General features: G+C 42.1%; 1 protein-coding gene and 1 long non-coding RNA gene across 3 annotated transcripts in view; one reads left to right on the top strand and one right to left on the bottom strand.

Moving 5' to 3' along the window:
- LOC148521377 (uncharacterized) overlaps nucleotides 1-22,391 on the top strand; it is a 30,881-nt gene extending 8,490 nt beyond the window's left edge. The window contains exons 2-3 of the long non-coding RNA XR_015878836.1: nucleotides 18,455-18,575; nucleotides 21,649-22,391. This is a non-coding gene — a long non-coding RNA (uncharacterized LOC148521377). The remainder of the gene's footprint in view (nucleotides 1-18,454; nucleotides 18,576-21,648) is intronic.
- SCFD2 (sec1 family domain containing 2) overlaps nucleotides 1-23,064 on the bottom strand; it is a 610,440-nt gene that overhangs the window by 325,790 nt on the left and 261,586 nt on the right. The gene's annotated exons all lie outside the window — the stretch shown is intronic.

Below are 23,064 nucleotides of genomic sequence, written 5' to 3' on the forward strand. Positions count from 1 at the left end.
AACAAAGTCTGGAAAGCAATTATTTCTTGTGCGACTTGCAACGCTAAATAGTGACTTTAGGGTATAAAGATTAATAGGAATTCATACAGGGTAAACATAAAATTTACATATCAAAGACATTTGAAATAATAAATTGAAAATTAAAATCTTTAGTAAAATATACAAAAAATATAAAAAGATAAATGGTGAATCCCAGATCATGCAGAGCGAAAATTTTCCAGATGCACCCCATAAACAGACACTTCTTGTATACTACCTTCAGTCAAGTTCTATACAATCAGATACAATAAAATATATTATTTATACAATTGAAAAGTTTCCAATACACATAAAGCATTAAAATACATAAATGGATAGCATGTTATAAATGAAAAAAAAACAACAACTAATTATAAACATATAACTGTTATTTAAATCAATATATTCATTTGATATTAAAACAATATTATAAACAATCTGTTCTTTCTATGGGCGGAATGCATCAATCATCGCATTTTGGATGTGATACATCTTGCCATGTGAATGATAATTTTAGCAGATAACAGCTCTTTTCTGATAAAAGTTGACCTTTGCGGTGTCGGGACTTACGGGGTTATGACCCGGGAGTCGCTCTGCGCATGTGCGGCAGTCGTTGGAAGGGATCCTATTGGATACTCTCGGGGAAGTTTCCTGATAAGAGATCCATAGGCTTCGATTAGGCCGTTGCCTATCAGGTCCAAGCTCCGGAAGTGAACTTGGTGCATCTGGAAATTGCGGGGAAAAAAAACCTAAAACTGCATTTTCGTGGATTTGACCACATTTTTAGCTTTGATGCATCCCGCTGTATATCTTTTAATATAAGAGATACAGAGTGGTACTCATCACTTATATTTACACTATCACCAATGGATTTTTGTTTCTGATGGCAATAATAATATAAACATTCATTCAGTGACTTAAGCTGGGTACACGGTACTTGATATTTGTCATGGTACTTGCGCCATACTGCACGACTATTTTTTTTTAGCGCGACTGCAGCAAAGATGTGTAAAGAAGATTCACAAAGGTGCACAAAGTGTTAAAATGCTTGTATAAATTCTTCAAAGTACAAAGAAGTATCTAAAGCATTGTTTTTCAGCCACTGTGCCGTGGCACACTAATGTGCCATGAGCGGTTGTCAAGTGTGCCGCGAGGTCACTGCAGTCAGATCTGACTTTACTTGTACTGCTGGCCTCTTCAGGTGACCTATGGACTGCCTGCACACTGCTCCCAGCTCTGCATTGTGTGCTCAATCACTGAGTGTGACTGAGCAACCCCAGCCAATGAGGGACAGGACAAGGACATCAGTGAGCCTTCTCAGCTGGTTAATTTATTTTTTCTGTGGGGGCTAATATGATTTTTTTTTCCTGTGGGGAGCAATGTGATCGTTTGTTTTTTTCTGTGGGGACCAGTCAATATGATTGTTTTTTTTCTGTGGGGGCCAATGTGTGTGTTTGTTTTCTTTCTGTGGGGAACATTTTGTTTTATATTTTTTTCTGTTGGGCCTTTGTTTTATTTTTTTTTCTGTGGGGCCCAATGTGTTTGTTTTTGTTCTGTGGGGGCCATTGTGTTTTATTTTTTTCTGTGGGGAGCAATGTGTGTGTTTGTCTTTCTGTGGGGGGCAATGTCTGTTCTTTTTCCTGTGGGTGGCCAATTTGTGAGTGTTTTTTCCCGTGGGTGCCAATGTGCGTATTTTTTTCCCGTGAGGGACTGATGGTGTGCCTTAGAAATTTTAAAATTTTGTTCGGTGTGCCATAAGTTGAAGAAGGTTGAAAATCACTGATCTAAAGTATAAATGTACAGATTTGTATACACTAGAAACCTGACATTGTTTCTTCTGTATGATACAATCCAGCATAACTAAACGTATTTTTAGAATACTGAAATATGTCAAAATAGAATAAAAAGGATACTATGCTTATTTTGCTACAAATCAAAATGGACTAAACGTAAAGAATAAGAATTTGAAGAAAAATATCTGAAAAATTAAGCATCACTGGGACATAATCAGAGTTTCTGCTCCATATCCTGACCTAATTTACAGAAGGTTAAGGGGTCTAATTACTAAGCTAGTACCTTATCACCGTTCACTTTATCTCCTAACACAGCTTAGTAAATAGACCCCTAATTGTACTGTATCTCCGCTCAGTGTATGATAATAACTAGGAGACATTTTACCAGCATCATATGCATCTTTAATGCAAGGTCACTTCTATAATAGTCCTTTTAGTCGGAGCAAGGGACAACTTCTCGACCCAAACAAAGAATGATTAAGATGCATTATTAATGCAAGAATATTTATCATTTACTTTGGCCAAGCCCTGTTATTACTTTGGCCAGTACTGTGTAGTCATACTGGGGGGTTTGTGTTCTTGCTTTCAGTAGAGGATTTAGAAAATGTAAATTTAAACGTTTGTGAAGATGAGGGAAACATGGCCGAGCTCTTGTGCAACAAAGAATGCTAGTCATGTCCTAAATAATTAGAGCACTGTGTTACCGCCAGAAAAGAGACCGGGAAGGAAACCAGTCATACACTGCTCAAAATGTTCCTTGTGGCCAAGAAAACACATTCCTATCACTCAAGTAAAATACTTGTAAGAACATCATGTTTGTGGTAATCTCTTAATCACTGCCGAGCAAATTGAATGTTGTCCTGTTTGCAGCCCTACATAAATTCAGATGACAAAATACACCACTAGTATATGTACTATTCACTAGTGTTTTCCTGAGATTTTATTGGTTCTATATTACATACAGTATATGACAACAATGCCTTGAGTTTATCACAGTTTCTGTTATGATTTCCATAACCTTTCACCAGGCCGGTTTAAGACAGGAGGGGGCCGGTGTGTACTTGTATGCATCTAGGACTTGGATAGCATGTGGAACTTCAGAACTACAGTATATCAGAACTGAGGGTGACCAGTCCAGGACAGCAAGGGAGCAGCAACAATAACAGAAGACAGGATATACAATGACACAAAAAGAGATGACTCGTGACTAAACCGTTAAATTAAGCATGTAACATCCCAGCGTAGTCAGGGTCATATACAAAAATGTTGGACTGTCCTGGTGAAAGGTAATATGACCATCATGTCCTTGACAAACGGGAAAGTGCACAGTACTCATGGCTAGTTTTTTTTTTAAAGTGAAGGATTCTGGTATGACTATAATGTTGTGGTGGTGTGTATTCCGGGAAGGGCTTGTATGCAGTTATTCTCTTGAAATGAAAGGTTAATGCTAGCGACTCGCAGATCATTTTAACCATAGAACGGATATGCCAAGCGTGAAAGGCTCATCATTTTACTAGTAACAGTCTGCAAAACAGCTGATCGGTACCATACACTAGCAATCTACAGCCCCGATTGGGCGGTGAAATCCAACATGTTCCAATCACTTTCTGGTCAGAATCGGCAATCTGTGAACCCTATACATCGCCAATTTTTTTTTACACACTCATCTGCAATACGCAGAATTGCTGCAGGTGATTGCTGATGTACGGGCCCAATAACGCAATAGATATACAGGTGGTACTAATTATTCCTGAGGACACCATGGAAAAAAGCAGTGTTAAGCTGGGTACACACCTAAAAGATATATCTGCAGATCGACTGATCTGTAGATATATCAGCAGATGATTGCTCATACACACTGAACATCCATCATCTGTCTTCGGCCACGGGTCCCACTGGTCGGGGGTTGCTTCGCGCCCCCTTCCCCGCGGCCTCTGCTGCAAGTGTATAGGTGGTCGGGTGACTGCTTGTACAGACATCATGATGGACAGATATATCTGCCATCGGCTGTGCAGCACAGCCGACACCATAGGTCTATGAACGAAGACATTCACAGACATATCTCTGGTACACACTGGTCAATGGACATATGATACTGTATACTGGTAGATCAGCCAATATATCTGCCAGTGTGTACCCAGCATTAGGGCTCCATTAGGACAGAGTTTGATCAGAGTCTGCTTGGATCTCCAATACACTATCCAATTCACAATATAGCAGCCTGAATCACCAATACAATATCCGATTCACAATATAGCAGCCTGGATCTCCAATACACTATCCAATTCACAATATAGCAGCCTGAATCTCCAATACACTATCCAATTCACAATATAGCAGCCTGGATCTCCAATACACTATCCAATTCACAATACAGCAGCCTGGATCTCCAATACACTATCCAATTCACTATATAGCAGCCTGGATCTCCAATACACTATCCAATTCACAATATAGCAGCCTGGATCTCCAATACACTATCCAATTCACAATATAGCAGCCTGGATCTCCAATACACTATCCAATTCACTATATAGCAGCCTGGATCTCCAATACACTATCCAATTCACAATATAGCAGCCTGGATCTCCAATAAACTATCCAATTCACTATATAGCAGCCTGGATCTCCAATACACTATCCATTTCACTATATAGCAGCCTGGATCTCCAATACACTATTCATTTCACTATATAGCAGCCTGGATCTCCAATACACTATTCAATTCACTATATAGCGGCCTGGATCTCCAATGCACTATCCAATTCACTATATAGCAGCCTGGATCTCCAATACACTATTCATTTCACTATATAGCAGCCTGGATCTCCAATACACTATCCAATTCACAATATAGCAGCCTGGATCTCCAATACACTATCCAATTCACAATATAGCAGCCTGGATCTCCAATACACTATCCAATTCACAATATAGCAGCCTGGATCTCCAATACACTATCCAATTCACTATATAGCAGCCTGGATCTCCAATACACTATTCATTTCACTATATAGCAGCCTGGATCTCCAATACACTATCCAATTCACAATATAGCAGCCTGGATCTCCAATACACTATCCAATTCACAATATAGCAGCCTGGATCTCCAATACACTATCCAATTCACAATATAGCAGCCTGGATCTCCAATACACTATCCAATTCACTATATAGCGGCCTGAATCTCCAATACACTATCCAATTCACAATATAGCAGCCTGGATCTCCAATACACTATCCAATTCACAATATAGCAGCCTGGATCTCCAATACACTATCCAATTCACTATATAGCGGCCTGAATCTCCAATACACTATCCAATTCACAATATAGCAGCCTGAATCTCCAATACACTATCCAATTCACAATATAGCAGCCTGGATCTCCAATACACTATCCAATTCACTATATAGCGGCCTGAAAAAACAATAAGAGAAAGATAGAGAGAGACAGATGCATTGTATAATATTTGTTTATTTTAAAACTATTATCAAATGTTGCAACATTCCCTGTTATAAAGTATAAATAATACTACTTGTTAAACAATGTGAGTGCACCGGATCAGTGCCTTTTGCTTATTTGATGAATTTCTTATTAATCATTTTGTGATCACATCTTCTCATTGGGATGTACACATAATCATGGCTGTCAGTGCTCAGAATGCCGGTGCCAGAATCCCAGCAGCAGCCAGAATCCTAGAGTCAGCATTTCGACCGCCAGTATTTTTAACGGTAAGTAGTGGGGTAAGGGTTAGGGGTTAGGTTTAGGCTGCGGGGGAGGGAGGGTTAGGTTTAGGGGGTAATTAGGATTCTGACTGCTGGGATCTTAAGCGCCGGCATCCCGTACCCAACACATTCTCATGTACTCCAGTGTTAGCTCATTTAATTCCAACTTGTGTCAGGTGCTTTCCTAGGTGTTAAATCGCCCATATGCTTGGTGGAAGTCTTACCTTTAAAAGCCTGTGAGCTTCAAATCAGGAAGCATGTCTCATATTTAATTCCAATGTGATAGCAATTGCCATGTGTATAATTCTGTGACAGAGTAGAGCTGACCAGATGGGGAAGACTTTGACTTGGTATATACATAATACTCCACTGTGCATATGCATATATACAGACACTGGCCCAGTGAAGTGCTAATTTCCTCTTTATTGCTCTGGGACAAGTTGGCCAGGGTTGATTAGTATTGCTCAGCTGCCTCTGCAATCATTATTTGTGATAAATTGTTGTGATAAATATCATCCATATCAGTGGAGATTAATAAATAGGCTGGTGTCAGTGTGTCAGTCATTGATCACTTATGCTGCCTGCTGTGTGCAGGGAATAACTGTAAAACCATAGAGTTTCCTAGGCTAATATACATGGGTACTGTACGCAAGGCTCCCATGACATTAGCTCCTGCTATTGTTATTATGCCTTTGAGTTTATAAAGCAGATTCCTATAATCACTTTAGCCTCCATGCCAGACTTCATACTGAAGGTCGTATAACCTGCTGCTATAATTGCAACATGTGGGAAAACAGTCTCTTCCTGCAACTTTTCCCTACACTACCATGGAAGAATATATGATAAGTTGTTTTGTAGAAATCTAATCATAAAGAGCTGACAAAGCTCTTACATTAAGTGCTGAGTGTTACATATTACACATTACAGTCAAAGTACTATTGCAGCCGTAATCCCCCAGGAACACCAAAGCTACGCACAGTCATTGGGTTGTGCTATATAATACAGCGCCTGAAGGTGAAAAGTCTTACAGTATCCATCCCTCTCCCAGGACTGACACATGAAACAACAAACACGCTTTCAATATGTTGCAGATTAGTTTCCAAAGATCAAACACAATCGGTTTAATTTTCTAGGAACAAATATACTACAATTACATGCTTTGTAACTTTCTTTCCAACCCTGCCTCCATAGTCTCCACAGACCCAGAGGTGAAGCGCATAGCCGAGGTGCCCGGAGCATGCCTATGCGACAGCAGCCCCCCTGCATGCCTATGCGACAGCAGCCCCCCTGCAGCAGCCCCCCAGCCCCCCTGCACTGAATTTTGCTAAAGGGGACAGGGCTAGTATGTTAGGCTAATTTGAAGTGGAGGAATAAATCAGTCTACAGAGACGGTCTTCTGCTGTATAATACATGTACAAATGATTGTTCAATCAGGCTTATATTGCAGACATTTTATGAGGGCCATAAGTATATAGAGAGATTCTAACAGATTTAGATCCCCAAACCTAGAACCTTGGAAGAAAGGTAAGTTCTAGGCCTTAGACCATTGTCGCTAATAAATCATTTCAATCCCCTACATGCCCTTTGATGCCACCAGACTCACCCCGGTCTCAAAGCACAAACACTCACATTGCTTTTTATTATGTGGTATTGTCTCCCCCAATTTGTTTTGTATTATGAAGTTTTCCTCCTCCCCATTTTATATTATATAGTATTCTCCCCTTCCTCCATGTTGTATTATGTAGTACATTATCTATTGTATTTTTTATTCATCCGCCTTGTGCCATCAACGCTTCTAAACAGCATGACAACACAACGATGAGGCGGGTAAGCTAAGACCAGGAAGAAGCTGAGTGCCAGGAGCGTCGGTGCTGCCCTGTATGCCAGCACTGCTCACCCACCCTTAGTGACTGCCCTGTGATTGCAGTATACATGATCAGTCGGGTGAGGGCAACATGACAATATGTATATATGCATTCAAGGAGGGCTGGAAGTGGATAATCATCAACCAAATCTCCTCATTACTAGAGATGTATGTGGAGTGTCATTGGTCTTAATGGAATAAGGGACATTACTTCAAACATCAATATCATAAGTAAAGAATTTACTCTAGCAATAAAAATAAACTTATTTTTTTCCCCTAAAGAAGCCTCTACCACTAGTCAGAGCTCTGTGCCGTGGGGTACAACATGCAGCACATTTTCCAGGGTTCTGCAATAGAATCTTTTGTTTTGTTGCATCCTACTTTAAGGGGTCAATTTAATTAAAAGTGAGGGGGGTGGGTTGTGGCCCGATATCACATTGGAATCATAGATTTGTGTATGCAGCAGTACCGTAAGTGTATCATATAGCCACATTTATTCATGGACATGACTAAGTTGAGTCTAATTGAATTGACCCCTATATGGCATCAGTGTGGAAGATGAGTGAGAGGGGGAACCAGAGAGAGAGAGAGTGAGAGAGAGAAATGCAAAACTGGAAACGCATGCATAAGTTTCCAGTAGATTTAGTTATTTATTTATTTTTAAAGGCATCAAAATTTTATTGACTTAGTAGGCATTATATTAAGTCAGGTGAAGACAATTCCAGAGTTGAATTAATGACTAATATAACCTCTCAGAATATTGTGCCTTCCCAATAAGAAGACTGAGGACTTGAAAATAAAGATCACAGAACAACACAACAGCTGAAGTTTGCAAAACAATATTTTGATCAGCCAAAACTTTTTTGGAACAAAATTGCTGTAGACTGATAAAGCAAAAATGTCACTACGACACAACTGGAGGCAAACAGGCAGAGCATTTCTATTAAAACAAAATTCCAACTATGAACCACTGGGGACATCTGGGTTGTGTGACAGCCAGTAACAGGAAATACTACCAGGTGGGAGGAAGAATGGATTCAGCTAAATAACAATATATCCTAGAAGATGATATCACAGAGTCAGTGAGAAAAAGCTAAAAATATGTATATTATTTCATTAATACAACTATCCAAAACTTACCTCAAATCAAAACATGAAGTACTTACAGGAAGGAAATATTAAAGTTGCGGAATAGCCTTTACAGTCCCAAGATTGGATTATTATTAAAAATCTGTGGGAAAATCTGCACCATGCAATGCATGTATAAAGACCTAGGAATATTTCTCAGCTAGAAGAATTCTGCAAGGAAGACTGAGAAAAAAAAATGTAGATGCAACAAGATGGTTTATACGGCAGTGTAACATGGTGGTTAGTAACGTAGCTTAACAGGGGTTAGTACTGCAGCGTCACATTAGCGAGGTTATGAATTTGATTCACGACCAGGACCCTATCTGTGTGGAGTTTTTATTTCTAAAAGGTTTTCTCCTTGTGCTCCGGTTTCCTCCCACAACATTTGGAAAACATACCTGCAAACTAATGACTGCTAACAAAATATGGACCCTTCAGAGTGCGTCTTTGTTAGACAATATAAACTGAAAATTACAATGGAACAAGGACTGTTGTGGTTGACAAATATTCTCTGTACAGCAATGCATAACTGGTTATGCTATATAAACAATAATAATAAATTGGATGAGGCTGCAATGTGCATGTACAGAACAGTAGGCACATATTTTATTGTGCCACTGCCTGGCAAGTAACGGTCTGTAAGTCATACTTGCCTGCGCTCCCGGAACAGCCAGGAGGCTCCCAAATCGGGTGTCGTCCCCGGCTGTGCGGAAGAGTGGGCAAGTCTCCTGAGCTGGCTGCCATCCGCCCACAAGCCACTCACTTACCCGGCGAAAGCGGGCAGCCCGGATGACCGATGACACAATTCGTATCTTTGTGACCCCGCAACTATGGTGCCAAGTCTTGGTTTGCGGTGCCCCCTCAGCATTCCCTACCTCCTCACTCCCCTCTCCTCGACTTACCTGCTTGATAGTCGCATCCTCCCGGTCGGCTCCACCTCCGGCTCTCCTCATTGACTGATACTGGGAGGTGGCGTGGCCGCCTCTTCCCAGCATCAGTCAGTGAGGAAGAGAGATGGAGTCGACAAGGAGAGGAAGTGTGCCCAGGCCCGGCGACAAGGGGGAAACAAAGGGGACACACATACCGGGTCCCATCGATTAGAGGGGCCCCGAGGATAAGGGACAAAGAGAAAGGGACAGCAGCCCCTACTGAAACTTTTTGGTCAGGCAATCCTCAGGGGTTCTCAGGTGCCAGCTTCATCTCCTCCGTCGGGTCTGACAGCCTCATTTATCAACAAGTTTATCACTTAAAACTAGTGATAAATTTCACTTTTTATGATAAATGGTGCTAAAGCCAATAGCTCCCAACTGTCATTTTTCTAACAGATGACCTCTTCATCCAGCAGAGCAGCAAGCAGCGGCAGTAGTCTCCTTTAGACAGCGGGGTCTTCCTCACAGGCTGACGTGGCTCCGGTTCACAGGGAATTGCAAGGGATGTCCTCTTCAGCGGTCCCGTTGACGGCATCCACAGGTCTCGGACTCTTCTCCCTCCAGCAGGCAGCGCAACGTTCCTTTGCGAGGTCCTCAGGCTCTCCCAGTGGATCCCAGCGGCATTTCAGTAGGAGGGTCCTCTTCTCTCACCGTGTCCCGGCAGCAGCACTCACAAGTCAGGAACACTTGATCTAGCCGAAGCAGTAGCCTCCGCACCGGGACCAGGTGAGGGTCTCCCTGCGATGGGCACTGCAAAGATTTTGACCTGCCAATGCACTCCTCAATGCAGGGCCCGGCAGCACATCCTACTCCTTCCAGCAGTACAATAATTCCTTCCGTAGGCACACCACCCTGCAGTCCGTCAGCGGGGCCCTCTTATATTGTCCTACCTTGGGCCCTCAGCCCCACAACACAGGGCAACCAATCAAATAATGGGCCATTTTAAGCCAGCTATGAAATCTTCTTCCTGGGATGCGCAGGCTTGAAAGCTCCAGGGAGAGAGAGGGGTCACCTAAAGTACATTAGCCCTGCTATTACAGTCTAAGGCAGGGGCGTTTCTAGAGAGGAGGGGGCCCATGTGCAGTCTCCGACACGGGCCCCCTCCTCTACGCCCGGCGGCCAGCAGCGCACTGAGCTGTGCGCGGCCATCACCGGAGTTATAGAGTCTATAATGTATGCACAGGGCACTGTGAAAATGGCCGCGGCGGCCATTTTCCAGTCGTTTTACAGCGCCGGACGCCCGTCCCGACGTGGGACTCCGGAGAGGTAAGTAATATTATGTGTGCAGGGTGTGCGTTGCGGGGGGCCCCTGGACCCAGGTGCCCGTGTTCCCCGCACACCCTGCAACCATTATAGATATAACCCCTGGGCGCTGTGTATTACATTATACCCACACCTGTGGGGGCCAGTACTTATATATATATATATATTTTTTTTTTTTTGGGGGGGTACCACATATGTATGTATATATATATATATATATATATATATGTGCGATGTGTATATGTATGTATGCATGCGTGTGTGTGTGCATTTCTCTATCTGTAATAATTGTGTGTGTGGGTGGACCCGGCATGTTTGTTTGGAGGACGGATCAAGGAGGGGGCAATGGGAGGGGGGAGGGTTGGGGGACCCAGAGATTCAAATGTACCGGCCCCAAGATTTCTGTTGCCGGCCCTGGGTGGGCCTGCCCTGCGCAGCGCTACCACGGAGCAGGTAAGTCGAGGAGAGGGGAGTGAGGAGGGTTCGAGGGAAAGCGGAGGGTAGGGGGCCCGGGGACCTAGGGGGGCCTGTGAAAATTTTGCTATGGGGCCCCCCTAGGTCTAATTATGCCCCTGCTTGTGCCTTTAGTAAACCAGACACACATGCTACTTTCCCAAGCAGAATGCATCTGTAGCTCTGCATGTGGGTAGTAATAACCTAGTCTTGCATGTACCATTTCTTTTTTGTTAGTTTTTCCTGACCATTTAGCGACCAACCCTGCAGAAGCCTCTTAGATGGCTAAAGAATCATTTGGAATCTGTGACTTCTGCCAAACTGTGTATTAAAATGTGCCATATTTTTATTGCAAAAGTGAAAATGGAATATTGGCAAATTGGTACTTACCATATGTGCCCATATTTACTTTGCTATTGCCAGTTGGCTACCATCACTTATGACGCGGATATAACTTATCAATTCATTAATTTTGTCAATGTGAAGCTCTGAAACCAGTGAGCACAGAGGTTATGTATACATTATGTATAGTGTAAAGTTAATCAGGGGCAGAACAGACAAGCAGTTAGTCTTCTCTTCTCAATGCCCCTACCGGACCCTGCCCTTCCATCTGTTTCTGCTTCATAGCACTTGCACTGCATGAAAGGTGGCAGGAACTACAACTGCTGCAGCCAAGCCAGAAAGGTTGTTCGACTACAGTATTTAAATTCGATATTGTATTAGTAATACATATTGTCGAAAATAAATATGTTGACAGTTAATATGGTGATGGGAGAATGCATAATGCTGACGCGATTATAACGTTAAAGCATTTAACTGTGTCGGCATTATAGCTTTAAACATGATAGTAAAGCATAGTGTTTAAAGTTATAATGTCGACAAGGTCAAAATGGATCAACTACCAATATAACTGTGTCAACATTATGAAGGTTGCATTCTCCTGTTGGCATATTTACTGTCTGCATATGGAGTATCGACAAGATGACTACTTCCCTTGTATTAAAGATATATGGAGATGTTGGACAGCATATATTTAGTGGACACATACAGTATATTATGCCGAAGACACACTAATCTCACATGTACAGTAACTGTGTTCTTTTTATATGCTTTGTACTATTTACATAGCATCAGGGGTGCCAAGGGAGGGGTGGGGAGCAGGTGCTGATTACTTGGGCCCGGGCTAGTTGGAGGGGTTTGGGTCAGCTGAAGCGGCTTCCATCTTGGTGCTCTTACTCTCTATCGCCATGGTGAAAGGACCTCCTGGGCCCGGAAGTGATGTTTTGGGCATTTTCGCAAGACTTGGTGGTGAGATTTGCACTGTGCCCACGAACCATGACCCCCCATCCCAGTCACCACCAGCACAGAGATGGTGCCCAGGGAAGACAGTCACCTTGTACCCACAGAGGTGAGGCTGCGCCGCCCGGGTGTGTCACTAGGGCTCTAATCTCTCATAGGCAGCAGTCACGGGGGTGGAGAGGAAATGCCCCTCTATGCAGTGTGTGGCGTTGCACCTAATAATTGTTTTTGAGGGGATGTGGACACCTCTCAGATTTGGCCACGCCCCCATTACCTGGCCCCGCTCAGCTCTCAGCGGCTCTGCATAGCATAACATGGAACACATTCCAATTTTTTTCTTCAGATATAAAATTTGCACACTCCAGTGGTATCCAGTCTGTTCCTTCCACATTCACCTGTGTGTGCCTCAGAGCTCCACGAAGATGTTTGTTTTTCAGGAAATGATTCCATTACATTCCAAATACAACACAATTTGAGTAAACTGAACTGCTGGCTATCGATCAATAGCAAGGATGGAATTTACCCACCATGCATTATTATTTCATTATGCATATTAAAATACAGGATTTTTAGTTTCCTAAGCAGTAGGTAAAACTCTTATCTTTTATGCATACATTATTTTATAAGTTAACAATCTTTTCTAGTTTAATTTGGTTAATGTCTTTATGTCTTACTATTTACATATAAATACACCAGCAAATTATCTTGAATACATCTGCATTTAAACAAGAACTGCAGTAACTATATGGTAATATAATATACATACACCATCATATAATACTGTGGGTACAGTAAATCAATAAGAACAGTAGCAAGAAACATCACACATTATTGATATATTGTTTAGTTTTGTTTATTATGAGGGGATACAGGGATGTAATTAAACTACACACGCTTAATAAATAAGTGCAGAATGTATCGTATTTCTGCTCTTATTGAGACATAAAAAACATTTTACTGTGTGATCCATTGCATTGCAAACATAACTTGACTTGTGTATAATTATAATTCTCCATTGAGTCAGGAGGAGCAAATTAATAGCAGTGAGCACATCTGCTAGTGTTTTGTTACCTGGCATGCAACTGTAGTTGATGTTCTATATTTCTAATCTAATACAATGCCCATTATATTCTGTTATTTCATTCAAAAACTTTTCATTTGTGATACTGACTCTAGGGAGTGTTTTGCTATTAAAAGCTTTGTCCTTTTAAATTTCAGGCTTAAACACGCAGGGAAGCAGCATCTTGCTTAGTAAATAAACTGCTAGGTTGCAAGCTTTTAAGACAACCCAGATATAGCTGTCTCCTTTACTCATATACAGGCAGTACCTGATTGAACTAGTGTCATGGCTATACAAACAGGCGTCATTTGCATGAATGATATTTGGCAAGATCATTGTAATGGTGCATACACACGGTCAGATTTTCTGTCAGATCTGAACGATAACGATTTTAAAAATTGTTCAATCGTTCATATCTGAAAGAGAAAATCTGACATGCGAGCCTGCAACGATGAACAATGCATGTTGCCGCTTGTCAGATAACGATATCTGACATCTGATGTGTTTGCAGTCAGATTTGGACAATTCCATTCATTTTAATACTGCCTGAAATCGTTCAATCTTTCAAATCGTTGGTAAAATCGTTCAAATCGAAGGTAAAAATCGTTCATCTGACCGTGTGTATGTACCATAATGCTGCATACACACGGAACAACTTGAACAACCATAGATATCGTTGATAGATGTCCCTCCAACTTTCTGTAGTGCACGTCAAACGATTTTGGTTGTACACACTGATAGATATCTATGATAGATGTATCAGTGAAGCTATATATTTACAGGCAAATCTTTACAAAATCGTCCAAGTTGGCCTGCATGCATGAAAGACCATAGATATTGTTCATGCGGGAACGCGCATCGTTAGTCGTTATCAGGTTGGTGACTGCAAAACAGTGAACGATATGAATGATATCATAAAAGTCGTACCATGTGTACGCACCTTAAGGGTGCTGTCTCCTGGGGTAAACGGTTGCACTTGTCATGCAGCAGCCAAGTAGTAGTGCAGCATTCCAGGGTCTTGGTACAAGTATCCACAGCTAGTTTTATTAGCATCACAAAAATAAAGAAAACATAAAAGTAAATCCTGGCCTGTTTGGCTCTAATTAAACAAAATGATTCCCTCTCTCAGAGTGGAAGAACCTAAAGCCCCTCTCACAAAACAGGTGTCTTTAGCACAGAACTTCCATTCAGTAATCACAGGGACTAACACAGCCTTTATCCGCCTCTCACAGGTTGGGGCTTATGTAATAGGGTGTGAGTTGGCGCCGCTGTGGGAATTAATGTTAGTATTTTTAAAGCATCTTCCATTTTAAAGGCATAACCAAGCTGGTTTTGCCTTTAAAATGATTACAGCTTTAAAAATATGGGAATACTTGCGTGAATTCCAGCAGTGGCGCAAAGTCACACCCTATTACATAAGCCCCGTTGCATGGCCATCAAGGCTGCTAATCAGCTTCTGTCTACCAGACAGAATCTAAAAACCTGGAGCATACTGTATATATCTCCCCTTGACAACCTTCCCAGTGTTTTTGTCACCAATTAAAATTAATTTGCAGGGCTGAAGGTTAGTGTTGGTGCACTAGGTGATGCCCTCTTTACCCTTATTGTTCACCTTAGCAGGCAGAAGGTGGGTGCAACATCTCCAGCGACCTGTGCTGTGGGACAGTGTCATGCTCCCAGCCTATCACTGGTGTTGAGAAGCAGCATCACAGGTACGTAGCTGTTGGCGGTTTCTCCTCTATGGCTGGCATTAAGTGTGGGGGCACATGGGGGGCATAAGTCCGTGCTGGACTTTTCGCTCCACATCGGAGGTTTGACGGGAATAAAAGTATCGGACGCGTGCCCGCTTTATCCCCATATTCAATTAGGAATCAGCGAAAACGAGAGCCGGCGAAGAGTATGCGAAAAATTCGGGAATTTTGGGGAATTCATCCTGGGACCCCTGTAATGATGTCCAGACATGGGGGGATCATTGTGGGTACCCCCGTTTTCCCTGCTGAAGATAATTAGGGTTTTTAAATATCTGCGGCAGGTGCTTTTTTTGCGCCTGTGAAGAAGGGGTGATTTTCTTGCAATAAAAAAATATGCCCATCAAATTTGGGGTACATGAAAATGGGTGCAAGCATATTTTTAAGTCCCTAAAGTGCATTTTGAAAATTCTTAAAAAATGCACCTGCCCTTACCACCCGCAATCTTTAAAACACCTGCCGCATACATGGGGACCCCTCCTGAATTAATTGCGCTAGTTAAACATTTTGTTCCCCATTTTTTTTTTAAACCCCAAAATTCAAGTTAAATTTTTGGGGAGTCCCGATTTATTTTTTTTTACACACATTTTTAAGGGTCACTCCCAGGGGTGCAGGCTATTTTTTTTAAGCCTGCACCCCTAAACCCCAATTCTGCACTTTTTTTCACCATTGAAGACATGGTGAAAAGTTATCCCCATTTTTTTACAAAGACTTTTCGCACCGGCGAAAAGTCTTTGTAATTGAATACGGGGATAATTGAAACATGCGAAAATTATGTCATCGCGATAATTTATCACCTATTCAGACTTTTCGCAGCCAAATTGAATACGCCCCTAAATACTCCTCCCACTTCCAAAGTTCTTGTGAAAAGCAGAGGTAAGCATGTTGTTCAAGTGAAGAATATTCCCCTCAATGCATGCTATCAAATGGCAGTATGTAGGTCATGGTGGAGGATGCTAACTGTGGAGAACAAGCCTGTAGTGTTGAGTTTTCCTTGTATATATGTATTAACACATTTGTGGATGAGAATAAAAAAACACTAGTGCTAGAAGTGACTACAGCAGGTCTCTTATATCCATAAGTGAACCCCTGTAAGCGAATAATGTGTGGGCCACACATTTTTTTTTATATATTAAGGACACACTTATTGTGCATTCAGTCTGTTACTAGTGACCCTGAGCTGAGAAGCCACACTGGGTACATGTGTGAGGCAGATGTCAGTGCTGCACATACAGTTTGGACACTTGTTGACAACTGGATGCTTTTTTTTCCTTTAACATCTAAAAGGACTCATGTAACCATAAATTACATATGATCCTGTGTCAGATCTGATTAGTATTATTTATATGTGTATACCAGTGGTTCCCAAACTTTCTGAGTTCGGAGCACCCTAAGGGTCTTCATAATTTTTTCAAGGCACCCCTAAGCCAAAATAATTACCGAACATTCCTGTTTTAAGTAGTTGGGCCAAAATAACAAATATTTTAAATAGAAATAGAAAAAAAGAGAAACTTTGCTATTGTTACCCATTGCCCCCTCCATCTCTCTCTTCTATTGCCCCCTCCATCTCTCTCACATTGTCTCCATGTCTCCCGTGGGAAGAACCCAAAGGACTTGAACAAAGGGAGGGTCCCTACACTGAACCTTGGGCACTCGATCCCAACTGGCATTAAGCAGAGAGGCCACACTGAAGTGTTAAAGAAATGGAGTGACAAGGGATTTTGAGGACACGATACAGGAAAGGCACCAGATGTCTTACCCCAAGCTGTGGCGCTTCTGCCTCCTCCGATATCCAGACACAGCCCGGGATGCAAAGCACTGCACCAGGCTGCACTCAGAGCACTTGCGATTCAGCTACTGGTCCACTGCTACTCTCTCCCTCACCTCCCGTGCTGTCTCCGTCGGGCGCAACAGGGGAAATCCTCTGCACTGGAGTAATTTCTCTCCCAGTGACCTGTTTGTCTCCAGGGGTCCTTGCTGGGCAGATACTGGTTGGGGCTGTCAAATAGACTGCCGGGGATGTCCGGCGGTAGGTGGGCTTCTCCACAGGACAGGGTCAGATCGTTGTCGGCAGGCCTCCGGGATTCCCCCACTCTGGCGGTCAGCTCCTCTTCCGGGGTCTTAAGCGGCAGTGGGTCTTGACTCCTCAGCAGCGGCGGGTCCTAAGGGGTGTCTTCTCCCTGCAGCATGCACACATCTTCGTCTATCAGGCTGCGGGGAACGTCACTCAGGATCCATCACAGCACCCTTCTTTCCGGCAGTGGGTCCCTCGTTGATCTGACAGTACTCTGGTCTCCCTTCTTCACAGAGGGGTAGCAGCAGCCTCTTTCTCCGGCTTCCTAATTCCACCTGTGCAAAAAAATATATATACTGGCCGGCCTCTTTAGGCAACTGTCCGCCGCGGCACCCCAGTGACATCGCTGCGGCACCCCAGGGTGCCGTGGTGCACAGTTTGGGAACCACTGGTGTATACTGAAAAGGTAAAGATGATGGCCATGGTTTTGTCAACAACACTACAGCAGCAGCAACATGAGAAATGATGCCCGTTGTTCAAAGGACTTTATATACCAATAACAAGAGGGGGTCTGTTTCGCGTCATTTAGCCCCGCCTCCTTCATACTGAGACGCGATTCACAGCAAATATGCAGCAAATCTGGCAGTTATTTCTCCCATCCTGCCCACTTCACTAGGAAGTAGGCGGGATGCGGGAGACCCAGATACTATTCTGGGGTGCGGGGGGCTCCCCGAAAATTCGGGAGCCTCTGGCCTAGTGCTAATGCACTGTGTCACTCCCGACCGGCTCCACTGGGCATGCGCAGTACTATGAGACTTCATATGCCACAGCAGAGCGCGACTAGCAGGGCGCTACGTGGCGTACTGTACGGAGCGCCGCACACCACTTTCTTGAGCACACAGTGCATCAACAGTACAGTGGTATAAAGTAGCATAGAAATGGCAGGTGGTGGGAAGCTGTGGATAATGTATTGAGTTCAGTAGGCTTGGATAAAAATACTGAACATCAGTTGCTCGGTCTCTATGCAATGCTGGGAGTGCGTCTTTTTGGTCAACACAGATACCTGTATATATTACAGAACTCGCACACCACCAAGTAATTTCTTTTTAATCCTGTAGCGAAGATTTAAAAAAAAAAAAAAATGTTTTTTTCCCAGGTCTTGAACCCAGGATGCCCGCTCTGCAAGGCGCTCACCCAAACCTCTAGGCCACACACGCCAGCCATATCAAGAGCCGCACCTGTCGTGTATGTGATGTAACCTCTGCAAATTACAGCAGGTAATGTGTACAATGTCAATAGCAAGCTCATCCGTGTGCACTCCACCCACCCGCTGCTGTTTTTAATAATAAAAAAATGTGTCTTCCTTTCAAAATATTATACTAGTACATGTAAACACAGTACCCCACCATTAGAGAATAATTCATCCCGTCTCATTGAAAGCTGTGCGTGCGTCTCATTAATGTACAGTATCGGTTGTACCGTCATAAAAACACGGCAATTACACTAATGTAGTTATGTATGTGTACTAATTTGCATCCCGTTCTAAGAGCTTATGTGATATTATTAAAAAGATTGGTTGTGCGAACATGCAATATGGAAATACACCGCATGAATGTGATTGGCCCGCTCGTCAGGGATATCCATCCAATTTAACAGTATGGTATTCAGTAGTACAAATTTCATCAGTGGAGCACTCGCCACCCAGCGGTTAAGCAGTGTATTACATGTCATGGCTTATCTTTTGTTGTAGAATACCATGGTACACCACAGTACAGCCATCACGTAACGTTCCATGGCACGACACAGAGGCCTGAATGTTGTGCCATGAGCAACAAACTAGCTGGGCCCATCTGTATCTAGGTGTTTTTTTAACTCTCCATTATAACCAGCTGTTCCTGGCAAACTTCCCTTGCTTTTTAGACTATCAAATCTGATCTTCATGGGTGGTCTAGTTATTTAATTTGTTAGAATACAGTCAGTTAAGATGAGCGATCTTCCTCGGCTCCTATATTTATTTCAAACTCTTCCGATACATAGTCCGCCTTATGTCTTTAAATTCCTCCAATATCAAACTTCCCAATTCATATGGAACAATAAAAGCCCACGGATTAGACTTAAACTGCTTCAGAATCCTTATAAGGGGGAGGTTTGGGTATACAGTCAGGTCCATAAATAATGGGACATTGACAGAATTTTCAGATTTTGGCCTCTATTCGCCACCACAATGGTTTTGAAATGAAACAAACAAGATTTGCTTTAACTGCAGACTTTCAGATTTAATTTGAGGGTAATTACATCCAAATCGGGTTAACGGTGTAGGAATTACAACTGTTTCAATATGTGCCTCCCACTTTTTAAGGGGCCAAAAGTAATGGGACTATCAACTCAAAAGCTATTTCATGGACAGATGTGGGCCATTCCCTCATTATTTCATTATCAATTAAGCAGGTAAAAGGTCTGGAGTTGATTCTAGGTGTGACATTTGCATTTGGAATCAGCTGCTGTCAACTCTCAATATGAGATCCAAAGAGCTGTCACTATCAGTGAAGCAAGCCATCATTAGGCTGAAAAATCAAAAGAAACCCATCAGAGAAATAGCAAAAACATTAGGTGTGGCCAAATGAACTGTTTGGAACATTCTTAAAAAGAAAGAACGCACCGGAGAGCTCAGCAACACCAAAAGACCCGGAAGACCACGGAAAACAACTGTGGTGGATGACAAAAGAATTATTTCCCTGGTGAAGAAAAACCCCTTCACAACAGTTGGCCAAATCAAGAACACTCTCCAGGAGGTAGGTGTATATGTGTCAAAGTCAACAATCAAGAGAAGACTTCACAAGAGTGAATATAGAGGGTTCACCACAAGATGTAAACCATTGGTGAGCCACAAAAACAGGAAGACCAGATTAGAGTTTGCCAAACAGCATCTAAAAAAGCCATTACAGTTCTGGAACAACATCCTATGGACAGATGAGACAAAGATCAACTTGTACCAGAGTGATGGGAAGAGAAGAGAAGGAAAGGAACTGCTCATGATCCAAAACATACCACCTCATCAGTGAAGCATGGTGGTGGTAGTGTCATGGCATGGGCATGTATGGCTGCCAATGGAACTGGTTCCCTTGTATTTATTGATGATGTGACTGCTGACAAAAGCAGCAGAATGAATTCTGAAGTGTTTGGGGCAATATTATATGCTCATATTCAGTCAAGTGCTTCAGGACTCATTGGACGGCGCTTTACAGTGCAGATGGACAATGACCCGAAGCATACAGCAAAAGCAACCAAAGAGTTTTTTAAGGCTAAAAAGTGGAATGTTATGCAATGGCCAAGTCAATCCCCTGACCTGAATTCGATTGAGCATGCATTTCACTTGATAAAGACAAAACTGAAGGGAAAATGCCCCAAGAACAAGCAGTAACTGAAGACATATGCAGTAGAGGCCTGGCAGAGCATCACCAGGGATGAAACCCAGCGTCTGGTGATGTCTATGCGTTCCAGACTTCAGGCTGTAATTGCCTGCAAAGGATTTGCAACAAAGTATTAAAAAGTGAAAGTTAGATTTAGGATTGTTTAGTTTGTCCCATTACTTTTGGCCCCTTAAAAAGTGGGAGGCACATATAGAAACCGTTGTAATTCCTACACCGTTCACCTGATTTGGATGTAATTACCCTCAAATTAAATCTGAAAGTCTGCAGTTAAATCACATCTTGTTTGTTTAATTTCAAAATCATTGTGGTGGTGAATAGAGGCCAAAATATGAAAATTCTGTCAATGTCCCAATATTTATGGACCTGACTGTACCTAACTCTACAAAATATTATTTTGCTGCGCAGCTTCCTCATTGTGTGCAGTGGTGTAATTTTGACGCAAGGAAGGTCTGAGTGGATATTGCGGCTGAGAAGCTGGGACTTGCCATGGTATCTTCCCTGTTGTGGCTTCCTAGGATTTGTCACCCCCAGACAGTGGTTTCCCACCCTGTAATTTCCCGCTTGTTAGCTGTTAGTGATTTTGTTAATAGACGCTTTAAATTAGCCCCAAGTCCATCGCCTTTGATACCATTATTCCATAATCCTGCCTTCCCCCAGGCTTATGTAAATCCTCCTTTACCACTTGTCTATTGGGAAATATTGCTTAAATTATATTACTACTGATGTTAACTTTCCTCAATTTTTTTAAATTAAGGAGAGCGGCAATTCCTTCTACAGATTTTTCTTTTTCTACAAATTAGGCACTTTCATTCTAAAATTAGCTCTACTCTGATTAGTAGACCTTTAACCTCTTTTGAGTCTATTTGTTGGAAACGCTCCTCTACTAGGGGTCTGATCTCCACAATTTATGCCTTCTTAGGTGAGGAAGTGGGTCTAAACCGGGACACTCGTGAACTAGCATGGGAACTGGATCTTGACACACTATAGTGAAGACTGAAAAGAAATCTGGGACAATGCCGCATCCAGCTCTATCTGTGTCAAAATGAAAGAAAATTCTTATAAACTACTATATTCGTGATATTATGTACCATCTTGATTAAAAGCTATGTTTCCCGACACTTCGAATAGGTGCTGGAAGGGATGTCAGAATCGGGGTACCTTTCTGCATATATGCTGGTCGTGTCCAAAACTGGCTAATTATATATATATATATATATATATATATATATATATATTATATAGCAGGGTGTTATCGATCTCCTCTCGCATCTATTCAAGACTACTGATTCCTCTTGACCCTAAATATTTCCTTCTTCCCTTAAATCTTCCCACCACCAAAAAAAACTGCTTCGGGAAATTGTATCTGCCATGACCTGGCAAATAGCAGCTGACTGGAAAAATCCCACACCATCACCCATGAAGGCGATTTTCTCACGTATTTGGTACGTTTATAAGATGGCATATATGACTGCTATAATTCGTCAGTCCTCAAATTCTTTTAACAAAATATGGTCCCCTTGGCTGACTTCCCAAAATGCTTCCTCTATATTCAGTATTTACCCTTTGTTTTAATTTAGTTTATGGCATTTGTGAATAGAGACCACCCCTCCCCCCCTGCTTACATATCTACTTTCCCCCTCTTCTTTAGTTTTTATTTTATTTTTTTGCTCCTTTCCTCTTTTTTTTTTTTCCTCAACTCTTTCTTTCTTTGATGGCTCGCCACACCGTTGCTGCGAGATTATTTTCTTGCTCTTAATTTCTTTAAAAATGGATCACTATATACTGTTGGTTGATTTAATTTAGATTTTATGCTATATGTATATTATGTGTTTTATGTTTTTTCTGAATTATGCTGGCTGTATTTAACTGTGATTTGATTAATAAATTTGAATTATATATAAAAAAAGTGATCTCTAGCTCCTATAATATACTGTGTGTCAAGTACATTTTTTTTTACAAATCACAGCATATTTGATGATAGTGCAGCAGAAATTTATCTTACAATTATTGGCAAACCTGGTTGGGAAAAAAATCACAGATATTGACCTGTGTGTGCGGCTATTTTACGACAGCGCTAGTGGGCTGCAGAAGTGAGAAGTGAACCAGAAGTGAGTCAGCTGCATTGTCTGAGTGGGCGGATCTTATAATAAATATATTTCCACCTAACAGTGTGAGCAAAGTTTACACTGATATTTTGCCTTCATACTCCGCCCCTTTTGCCGATGGCTTGTTGAACACTCCTAATTAATGCTGATAAAATTACTCCTACTGAATTATAAAGAGAAATCTATCTAGGATTTGTATTCATTTCTGTATACTGACCACTGACCCTATA

Source organism: Taudactylus pleione, unplaced genomic scaffold, assembly GCF_031769625.1.
Source record: "Taudactylus pleione unplaced genomic scaffold, aTauple2 ptg000169l, whole genome shotgun sequence".
NCBI classification, from domain to species: domain Eukaryota; kingdom Metazoa; phylum Chordata; class Amphibia; order Anura; family Myobatrachidae; genus Taudactylus; species Taudactylus pleione.